We start from the raw sequence: 10,434 nt of genomic DNA on the forward strand, positions 1-10,434 counted from the left end.
ACGTGAATAAATGCTCAACCTCCCTAGCCATAAAAGAAATGCAAATCAAAACAACATTAAGATACCAACTCACCCCAGTTAGAATGGGTATAATCAAGAACCCCAATAACAACAGATGCTGGAGGGGATGTGGACAGAAGGGAACCCTACTGCATTGTTGGTGGGAATGTAAACTTGTTCAACCACTTTGGAAAGCAGTATGGAGGTTCCTCAAAAGACTCTACATAGAGCTCCCCAATGACCCAGCAATCCCACTTTTGGGCATTTATCCAAAAGATCACAAACAAGACCATACTAAAGCTACCAGCACAACTATGTTTATTGCAGCATTATTTACCATAGCTAAGAGATGGAACCAACACAGATACCCCTCAGTAGATGAATGGATTTTTAAAAATGTGGTATATATGTACAATGGAACTCTATGCCTCCATCAGAAAGAATGACATCGCCCATTTTTTAGGAAATGGAAAGATTTAGAAAAAGTTATATTAAGTGAAGTAAGCCAGGCCAAAAGAAACATAGGTCCCATGGTTTCCCTTATTTGCAATAAGTACTATATGTCTGGGACAAGCAGAAAAGGTCAAAAGCTATGTACATATGACCAGATAAGATGATGTTAAGCAAAATGAAACAAGTGATATTTTTCTTTCTATTGTTTCTAATGTATTTATAAGGTATGTGATTTTTTTGTTGGTTTGTATATTCCTCCCCCATGGTATAACCCATTTTCACTGTATTTGATGTCAGTGTAATTTGGGGAGAGGAAGGAAACAAACAAAATATTTAAATAGGGATACAGGTTGACCCATTGTATCAATGTACAAGACACTGTTGGACAACGAACTTTACAATTTAGGCGTGGGGGGGTAGTTGTGGAGGTGGGAGGGAAGGGAGATAGGGAAAACACAAAGGAGGAGGCAACAATGCTTGATAAGAAATGTACTCATTACCTTACTCATGTAACTGTAACATCTCTGTACAGTATTTTCACAATAAAAACATTTAAAAAATCAATGGCTTTTCTGTATGCCAACAATGAGAAGAGTGTGGCTGAAATCAGGAAAGCAACTACTTTTGTAATAGCCCCCCCCCAAAATAAAATACCTAGGATTTAACTAAAGAAGTGAAGGACCTCTGTGATGAAAACTTTAAAAACCTGAAAAAGGAAATAAAAACAGAACTAAGGAAGTGGAAAAACCTCCCAGCCTCCTGGATTGGGAGGATCAAGATCCTGAAAATGGCAATACTGCCAAAGACTATATACAAAGTCAATGCAATACCTATCAATATTCCAACCTCATTCTTCAAAGAAATAGAAGAAGCAACCCAAAAATTCATATGGAACAATAAAAGACTGAATAGCAAAAACTGGCCCTAGCAGAAAGAACAGTGCTGGAGGAATTTCAATACCAAATTTCAAACTCTATTACAAAGCCACAGTAATCAAAACAGCTTGGTACTGGCACAAGAACAGACCTCAGGACCAATGGAATGGAACCTAGAAATGAACCTACAGACATATAGCCATCTACTCTTCTATAAGGAAGCTAAAAAAATAGATTGGAAGAAAGACAGCCTCTTCAGTAAATGGTGCTGGCAAAATTGGTTAATTGCCTATAGAGAACTAAAGCTAGGTCCTTCTCTATCACCCTACACCAGAATAAACTCCAAATGGATCAAAGACCTCAGAGTCAAAGCAGACACCCTGAAAACATGAAGGAATAGGAAAAACTCTAGGGCTCCTTGGCAGAGACCTCAGATCTCAGCCTCCAGAGTAGCTGGGGTCACAAGTGTGAGCCATGGGTGGCCATTTGGAAACATTTTAGGTATAAAATTGAAATGCTGCTTTGTCTGAAAGGTTAAAGTGTGAGGCAGTGACCACTTGTTGCTTGTTTCTGTCCACCAAAGCAACACGTGGTGATAATCAAAACACCTGGTTGATGTGTGCCTATATAAGACCTACAAATCCTTAGCTCAGGGCTCTCCTCCTAGGCTCCGCTGTGTCGGAGTGTAGGAGGAGGCTCTAGCTGCAGCCCATTTAAATAAAACAGCTGTAGAGTCTGACTCTCGGTGGTCTTCTTGTGTTTGGGGGGGGGTCCTGTGAACTTGGCATAACATATTAGTGGGGGCTCATCCGGGATACCCCTCAGACTCCAAAGGTAAAACAGCGCTGTCTTTGTTAATTTGTCTTGTGCTGTTGTTTGTCTGTTTTACTTTTGTTTTCCCTTGTGAGGACGGCTGCTGTGATTCGTAAAGGGTTGTCGAAGCCGACATGCTTGCACGACAACCCTGGAGGAACTGGGAGACATCCCAGATCCTCGTGTGGGGCGGTGATCCTTGGAACCACACCGTGTGGAGCGGGGTGGAGTCCTTGGAACCCCGCGATGTGGGGCAGGGGGGGGGTCTTGGAACCCCACCCATGTGAATTGTGGGGCGGGTGGTCGGTTTGGTGTATGGCCTGAACTGACCAAGAGGGCCTCCCTAACCGAGGCCCAACTCCACTGTGTGTGTGTGTGTGTGTGTGAGTATGAGTGTGCGTGTGTGTGCCAGTACTTGGGCTTGAACTCCAGGTCTGATTGCTGTCCCTTATTTACATTTCTCCTTAAGGCTGGTTCTCTACCACTTGAGCCACAGCTCTGCTTCCCTCTGTGTGCTGGCTAGTTGGAATTAATAGCTGAATGGATTTGTGTGCCCCAGTTGGCTTTGAATCTCATCCTCACATGTCGAGCTCCTGAGTAGCTGAGCTTACCTGAGTGAACCACCAGCAGCTGGCTAGCTGAACCCTTTCTCTGCGAGTCTCCAGTGATTTGCCTTAGCAAAACATGGCCACCAAATTTCTTCCCCTCGACTCTGATGAAAAAGTAATTCCAGCCATATAGTGCCATTTGTCTATAAGACAAGATGTCATAGTCCCATGGATTAGCTGAAAGTGTTTCTGCCATCCCTGAGCCTCTAGCTGTTTGGCTCCTCCACCCTCCACATCCCTGTGAGCAGATTGCCCCCACTTGCACTGAGTGCAGGAGCTGTGTTCAAGTTGCTCGTCTTTTTAGCTGTTGCTTCTCCACCATTGAGAACCAGCCACCAATTGTTCCTGAAGCTCAGCCACTGTTTAAACAATAGACACTGATCATTTCCTCATCTCAAGTCTTCTTTTCAGGGAGGAGGAAGGACCCCATGAGAGAAGCCAGCCCTAATGCCCCTCTGCGTTCAGCATGGGGCAAATGATGGTTCACGTGTGGGGGCGGGTTTTTGGAATCCAGTAAGTCCAGCCTCTGTTCTTGTTTTGTTCTGTCATCTGGGGAGGAAAAGTCCCAGGAGCCTCGGGGCCTGGGTGCTGTGACTGAGCTTTTGTGCTGTGGACTATTGCTCTATCACCTGAGCCAATGCTCCACTTGTGGGTTGTTGTTGGTTGTTGTTTTTGATTAATTGAAGATAAATGTCTCACACACTTTCCTTCCCAGGCTGGCTTTGACTTGTGACCCTCAGGTTCACTGATTCTTCAGAGCACTGGTATCCAGTAGTTTCCTTACTGAAATTTAGAAACATCATTGACTCCATCAATACCCCCTGAATCTCCAGAAGCCATAAGGCAAGGTGGAGGTGACCCCACCTCCTTGGCAAAGCTCCTCCCCCACACTCCTCACCTTTGGCCCTGTCCCTGAATCACAGGCTCTTCCCCAGCGCTCTCCACCTGAAGAAACTCCCCCTCTGCTCAAGCCCCTGCCCCAACCCTCACCTATCCCTGCAGCTGGGCCAATGGCCTGACAGCTGCATCACCAGGTTCCTGGTGGCCTCCGGCTTCTCCTGCAGGTTCTGAATCTCATTTTACTCATTGTCACCATTGCTGACAAGGAACATGCCTCATATCCAAGGAAACCTGCGTAAACTTTTTTCCTAACAGCAAAAACGTGCAGAAATGTCAGGGGTAAAGTGAAGAGATGTTGCTGCTGGAGCCCAGGGATTAACTCAACGTCCCCTGACTTTGTGTCTGTGCCCTGCAATCAGATTTTTCTCTGGTGCATCCACTTTGCCATCACGTATTTCCAGAAGGCCTGAGAAGATTCTCAGAGAAGCATCTTATGGAACACAAACAGCCCCTCACTTGTGCAATGTCTTCTTCTGCACATCTCAAAACAGCCCAAACTCGGGAGCTCACCTCGCTCCTATTCATTCTTCAGACCTTTATCACCTCTGAACCCAAAGTCTCCCTATTGAACATGAAGCCCGTGTCTGCATCCCTGAGGATGCTGAAGACGTCTTCAGGCACTGTCTGTGCCTGGCTGCTCTGGAATCCAGCTCCTTTCTCTGCCCTGCACCAGCTCTCTTTATTTGGCATATAGGGATGAATGGCCAGAAATAATGTAAGACTCTCCAGGACTGGGCCTGGGGTCTAGAAACCTGCTTACAGAAACTCAGGAATAAGAACGGAGACATACAACGAATAATCCTGAAATTACACAATTGCATTATTGCATCTATCTATCTATCACCTATCTTAGACCTATTGATCATGCCAGTAGAGGAGTTGGAACTCAGTATCACACTCATGTTCATTTTATTGCTCACATAAGTGCTCTACCACTTGATCTACACATTCGCTTCCAAATTTTGCTGGTTCACTGGAGTTAAAAGTGTATGAGATCCTAAGCTCCCAGCCACCCAGGTAGCCAGGACTATAGGCATGAGCCTTGTGTGCTAATATTACAACATCTAAGCCACACACTAAGGCAGCCTCTGTCCAGAGGAGGGGCAGAGCAGGGCCAAGGGAATCAAATGGGGTTTTGACACTGGTCCCCAGGAGTTGGGGAAAGATTTCAAATGTTCACACAAATGTGCTGTGGGTCTTTCAGTTAGGTCCTCGATGAAAGATCTAAGAGAGAGAATGTTGCTGAAGCATGAGGTAGGATCAGTGGGGTGGGCTGCAGAAATGAGGTCCAAGTATTTAGGGGTACAGCAGAGGTATGCACTGCTTCTCTTTCCCCTGGTATGAGAGAAAAGGCTTCTAGAATAAGAGGATGGTCAAGGAAATGTTTCCACTTGAGCTGCCACAGGCTCTCCTCCAATGTCCACCCCAGGTTCCTTGGCAGCTCTCAGCCTCCTGCTGTACTCAGGGAAGAGGACCAGCCCTGGGTTGCTCTCTATGCTTCCTACAGAAACAGCTGTTATGGAGAAATGATTTGCCCACACAGCAATCACTTGTACAACATCTGTTTTCCTAGGCAGATTGTGTATGTAGTAAGGTGTGTGTGTGTGTGTGTGTGTGTGTGTGTGTGTGTGTGTGTGTGTGTCTGGCTGTCTGTCCATCTGTTTGGGTGTCTGGGTGTGCTCATATTGGAGCTGAACTCAGGGCCTAGTCACTGGACCTGAGCTTTGTTGCTCAAGCTTAATTCTTCTAGTTTAGCCACAGCTCCACTTCTGGAATTATGTTGGTAAATTGGAGATAAAAGTCTCACAGGATTTAAAGTCCGAGGTGGCTTCTACCTCTGATCCTCAGATCTCAGCCTCAAGAATAGCTAGAATCCGAGTCATCATTTTTTTTGCAATCATTATTATAAAGTTGATGGACAGAGATTTGACAGTGAAATAAATCAGTTCATGAGAACATTTCTTTTTAGATAATGACCACTCTTGGACTCTTGGCATCGATTCTCATTTGATCTGTCAATCACCCCTCATCCAACATGAGACATGCCATCAGTCAATGAAGATATGCCATCCTAGCAATGAGGAGAAGAGACCTCCTAGACCCACCAAGACAGAGCTAGTCCTGGTGACGAGGGTCTACCAGAGGCACTTGGCAAAAACATCCTAAATGGAGTCGCTCTGTGCTTGCCCTTTCAAAATTCACCAGAGTCAGGAGGTTAAAAGAAAATAGATCATAAGTATGCCCATTTAATGCCCATCCCTGTCTTGTAAGTGGACAGGAACTTACATTCTTGACCATGATACCTGCTATTTCTACTTGTTTTTCCATCCATACTCTAGTTCAAATGTCTGTAATCCAGGCATTTTTGCCCATTTACAGGAATGATGCAGGACTCCCATTAGGCCCTTAACCACTCGATTCCCCCTAGCTTCTAAATTTTTATTCTTAATTAGGCCCTGTGTGGTTGCCAGACGTTAATCAGTCAAATGTACTCAGGGACATGATCCACGAGCTCCAGGATCATCTGGCTTACAAGAGAGAGGAAGTACCCATGACATCCAACATCTTTCCTTTCCACTGTGAATTAATGGCTGCCCTTTCATCTGTGTTTGTGTGCCTTCTGATAATGTTCAGTTGCTACCTTATAAGATGTCTTTCAGATTTCTATACATGCATCCACCACCCAGGAACGGTTACTGTTACTTTCTCCTGGACCAGATGAAATCCCGCCTTCTACCCCTAACGTCCACTCTGCTTGACAAAAGGAAGTAGCAATAAATAGTCAACGCCCCTTTGTAACTATCAAAATGTTGGAATGTTAAGTCTGCTCAGGGAGAATGGACCCTTCTCTTTTCTCTTCTCCAGGGGATACCGTAAGAAGATGCCCAAATGTTTGTTCTCCCCAAAGGACAGCATATGGACCTGCCGAGAAGCCCCTGCCCAACACCTTAAACCCACGTAAATGGGAGCATAGAGAGGCCCCCCACGTCACTAGGTCACTTGCAGCAACCCCTCCTCCCCTCCCTAAGTTGGCTTCCTGCACAACAACATATCTTTCAAGCTGCAAGAAGGGCTCTCCCAAATGAACTCTTTCTACCTGAACCACGTGGCAGTCTCCTCTCAGAAACCTGTACACTTTGGTGCTGAGAAATGATAACCTTCTTACTCTTTTTATTCTTTTGGAAATGACTTTATTGATTCATTGATACAGTATATTGTGGACAGTCAGGGACTGCCCCAGGCCTGGGGGGATTTCCTCACAATCATTTAGCCAAACAAGAGCATGGTCAAGTTCTTTCCAGGCTGAATTCACTCCAGATTCCTGAAGATGTGTACCCATGTAGACCAAAAGTGCTCAGCATCTTCTGGAGTACCATAGCTATCATTGAAAAGAAAAGCTCAGAAACAGAGGTCTCTCTCTTCCACCCACACTGACTTATTGGGGTCTATGCCCCCCTGAGAGTGCTTTTACACCAAAACCTTCATTTCTTTTTTATTTTTATTTTGCCAGTCTTGGGAGTTGGTCTGAGGACAAGGGCACTATCCATGAGCTACTTCTGCTCAGGCTAGTATTCTGCAACTTGAAAAACAGCATCACTTCTTGCTTTTTCTGAGTGGTACTGAGGAAATGAACTCAGGGCTTCATGCATGCTAGGCAAGTACTCTACCACTAAGACACAATTCCAGACTCCAACTTTCATTTCTGAGTGCTCAGAAGAGAGCCCAGGAGAGATGCACCTGACTACAGAGGCAGAGCAGAAAGGCCAGGGAGACGCTCCATGGTGACCACTCAGTTGCCTTCAGGCCCCAGGGTATATAATTGGCATGTTTTGTGACGATGAGAGAAATTGGTACAGATCTGGACCTTCTGAGTAGTCCCCATGTCTCTCAATGCCTGTGCCAACCTAGCCTGAACCTGGGAAAATCTCTGAGAGTCAAAGTTCCCAACCCTACAGCCTTGAGGGTGGTAGCTCTCCAGAGGGGCAGGGTAGAGCCCTCGTCTCAAATGAGGCAGCCTGGCCGTGTGGCTCAGGAGGCTCTGCATGGCAGACATGGAGATGTGGTTTCCATAGAAACTGAAGACGCGGAGCTGGGAGCACAGTCTCAGGGCGGGCAGCATGCACAAGAGCTGGGGATCCGTGATGGCACAGTCCTCCAGGGCCAGGGTCTCCAGGGTGCTGGCTGCGTGCTCCAGTAGGACTCTCAGGGGCTCAGGACTGAAGTTGTCCAGGGGCAAACTCCTCAGACGCAGGTGCTTGAGCTGCCTGGAGCAGGGCCACTGGGACAGGAACCACAAGTCAGCCTCCTTCAGTGGACACGAACTCAGAGACAAGGTCTTCAAAAGGGTGAGGTTCCTGAGGATGGTGGGCAGCTGTCCATAAAGGAAGAAGACTTTGTGCACATACAGCTCCTGCAGATGCTGCAGCTCTCCCAGATGTACAGCGTATATGCAGGAATATGAGAAATTCTTGTGTCTGGAAGTGTTGAAGTTGGCACTCATCCTGGAGAATTTGAGGATGCGAAGGTTCTTGATCTGGCTCAGGTAAGGAGCAAATTTTTTCATGGTTTCTCGATGCCAGAATTTATTTACCTTTAGTTCCTGGATAGAGTCCAGCTGCACTGCAAGGAGAGCCTTCTGGATTATGTAGATGGAATTGGAATGAATCTGCAGCTTCCTTGAGCAGAGTTGGACTCTTTCTTGCTTCTCCCTGGCCCACTGGAGCAGGTAGGCTTGGAGAGCATTCTGGGAGCCATCTTTGATGGTCAGGTTCTTGAGTATAATCAAGGGCTGCTCTTCAGTTATCAACAAACCACAGCTCTCTGTTGGCCTGTCAGTCAGGACATCTGGATAAGAGATTCGGGCCATTGAAGGGTAGCCCTGTATCCAGATGTTGGGGTGCTCATTCCGCAGGTCGAGGACTTGCAGTTTCCACCGACTGGGGCACTCCTTCTTGGCCAGTAGCAGATCGAGCCCATCCAGGACAGTGTTGAAGGTTTCCAGGTCTGGAGACTCTGCCAGGTCTCCCAGGGGGAGGCAGGAGAAGGGCCAGGCCTGCACGAGGGCCTTCAGCACCTCTGTGTGGGCCCTGGCATAGACCTCCACGAACAGCGAAGGGAACAGCAACACCGGTAGATCCTCCAGGGCAGCGATGGCCAGCGCCTGGTTGCTCAGCAGGCTCTGCATGGCCAGATGCTGGAGTGACGGTGGGGTCCTGATGCTCATCTTCATGGATGAGATGTGCAACAGATTTGAGCCAGCAGTGCAGGCTCTCTGCTGGACACTGATTGCAGGTCCCAGGATTCTGTTGCTCTCCTCTGGTCTCTGGGCATCTTTATAACTAAAACCCACACTCGCCCTTATATGTCTACCAATCAGAGAGCACCTTCTGATGGGATTTCTGAGATACACCCATCACACCTGGTCTGCTTGTAACAGGCTGGATTAATTGAAGCAGTGGTTCTAAGCAGACTAATAGGATTATAGGTGTAACCCGGTAGGTGCCGCTTCCATTTAAAATTTTTTAAAAGCATTTCCCACACTTACATGTTAATCCGTTGAGAAACATTCTCAGATACTTCACTATCCTGAGCCTGTAATGATTCCAAGAATATTAGCCAGCCCAACGTTATAGCATCCACCAACATATCTCTAAGAAATTTTCTTTTTCTTTCCTTCCTTCTTCCCTTCCTCCCTCTCTCCCTTCCTTCCTTTCTACTTTCCTTCCTTCCTTTCTTCCTCCCTCCCTTCTTTCTTTCCTGGCTGCCTTTTCCTTTTTTTAAATCTTGTGCTGGACTGGGACTTAAACCCAGGGCCTGGGGGCTGCTTATGTGTTACTTTAAGTCAAGGACAGTGCTCTACTACTTGAGCCACAACAGAAATCCTGAATCCAAAAACATCTCACTGGGCTGGGAAGGTGGCTTAGTGGTAGAGCATTTGCCTTGTGTGCATGAGGCCCTGGGTTCGATTCCTCAGCACCACATAAGCAAAAAGAAAAAAAGTCAGAAGTGTGGCTCAAGTGGTAGAGCGCTAGCCTTGAGCTGAAGAGCTGAGGGACAGCGCCCAGGCCCAGAGTTCAGGCCCCACAACCTGACCCCCCCAAAAAACAACCAAAAACGTCTCACCTGTTATTGGCCCAGTGTGTGTGTGAACTGTGACCCTCAGATCTCAGAATTCTTGAGTAGTAGGATTCTAGGAATCCTAGAATTTTTGTGAGGAGTTTCTTGGTGATAATATTCTCACATGCATTCCTGCCTGGCTGGTTTCTAACTGACATCCTCAGATCTCAGTCTCCGGAATCAAATTAAAAGCAAGACACATGTGTCTAGGTGAGCACAAAGTGAATTCTTCATATAGAAGTGCGAAGGAACTGTGATCTGCATGCTTCAGATACATGTGACCAAATCTCAACCAGCACAGCTTTAAGTACTGAAAATTCTCATCCCCAAATATTGGAGAAAGAGAAAGAATTCTCTTGTCTTTAGTGGGATGTCATTTGAAAGGAATGCAGAATGGGATGACACTGTACAAGAAGAAACGTAGTCATTACTTGAATCATGAATCTGTAGTCCTGTACCTAAACTTAAGAAAATAATTTAATAATTTAAAAGAAAGAGTCTCTGATTTTCTGCTAGACTAGCTTCTAACTGCCATCCTCTGATCTTAGCCTTTGACTAGTAGAATTACAGGCAGCATCTACCAGATGCCAGTGTGAATCTTTCTTTCTTTCTTTCTTTAATTTTTGGTGTTTCTGGGTGGACAGGAATTGAATATTTCCAGTAGAAGA

The 10,434-nt window shown here is 46.2% G+C and overlaps 1 pseudogene; it reads right to left on the bottom strand.

The window, feature by feature from the left end:
- Positions 1–7,603: 7,603 nt before the first annotated feature.
- On the bottom strand, positions 7,604–8,873 carry LOC106002750 (annotated as a pseudogene).
- Between the last annotated feature and the right edge of the window lie 1,561 nt (positions 8,874–10,434).

The sequence above is a fragment of the Dipodomys ordii genome, unplaced genomic scaffold (genome assembly GCF_000151885.1).
Source record: "Dipodomys ordii isolate 6190 unplaced genomic scaffold, Dord_2.0 Scaffold1000000574, whole genome shotgun sequence".
NCBI lineage: Eukaryota > Metazoa > Chordata > Mammalia > Rodentia > Heteromyidae > Dipodomys > Dipodomys ordii.